At 31.5% G+C, this 994-nt stretch overlaps 1 non-coding gene across 1 annotated transcript in view; it reads right to left on the bottom strand.

Moving 5' to 3' along the window:
- Positions 1–162, bottom strand: part of LOC106684011 (uncharacterized) — a 2115-nt gene extending 1953 nt beyond the window's left edge. The window contains exon 1 of the transcript XR_010843527.1: positions 77–162. This is a non-coding gene — a transcript (uncharacterized protein). The remainder of the gene's footprint in view (positions 1–76) is intronic.
- Positions 163–994: the final 832 nt, after the last annotated feature.

The following is a 994-nucleotide window of genomic DNA, read 5'->3' as shown; positions in this document are numbered from 1 at the left end:
TACAGTTGTAAATAGCAATAAATAAATATAAAAAAAAAATCGAACATTACAGGACAATACAGAAGGCAGTACGTACCGATTTCAAAATAGTCCTTAGTTTTCCAGATTCTTTTTTTCTGAAACACAATACAAAAAATGTTTTATTTTTTATTATAAGAGAAGAAAAGGATAAATTTCATATTATAGTATCATATACTACTTTAGAAATAAAAGTTCAAAATCGCTTACTTTTTCTTTTGTTCGATTTCGTAAATTTTTCGATTTCCGTTCCAAATCTGAAACACCAGACAAAAATAACTAATCATTTCTAAGAAGCTAGTTTTGACAATAGAATAGAGAATATTATCATTTGTTTTCCAAAAAAGAACTGTTAGTTAAAAATATTAAAATGGCTAGAAGTATTGTATTTTTTTTTTTTTTTGTAATAAACATATTACGATTTGTTTAATTTAGGTATTCCCCGGAGTAAAAATTGGGGGATATTACCCAAATTAATTATTATTATATTGGTAAGCTGGTTTAAATTAAGGTATTACTGATAGTTTGCTGGTAATGAGTGGACTGTATTTATAATAAATTGATATAATATACTTTAAAATAAAATACCTCTAATCTGGATGGTTTGAACAAAATACTTACAATGTGATTAGTTGGTTAGTGAGAAATTTGGTTTTATTACATGAATGGGTTTAAATATTGCAGTTTACTTGTGTGATGTTCTTGAGAGTTGAATGTTGATTCTTCTTTGAAGATGTACATGAAAGAAGGGTTCCTCTTGGTTCTTTTTCCTCATCCTCCCGCCCCCGCCTCTCTCGCCTGAGTGTACAGATTTACTCCCTCATGATTTATGAGAAGAGACCTTCCTGAAGAGTTCTGTCTCTTTCTTCACCTGTCCAGGTCAAGATGGCTACTCATCTGGTACTGGCCCCTTTGTTTTGGGGACCAAGATGGCTGCTCAGGCTTCCTACCGCTTATCTTTGCCACTAGATGGCGT

Source organism: Halyomorpha halys, unplaced genomic scaffold (assembly GCF_000696795.3).
Source record: "Halyomorpha halys isolate HHAL.00 unplaced genomic scaffold, Hhal_1.1 Scaffold1132.1, whole genome shotgun sequence".
In the NCBI taxonomy this organism is placed as follows: Eukaryota; Metazoa; Arthropoda; class Insecta; order Hemiptera; family Pentatomidae; genus Halyomorpha; species Halyomorpha halys.
This window is presented reverse-complemented; position numbering and strand designations above follow the sequence as displayed.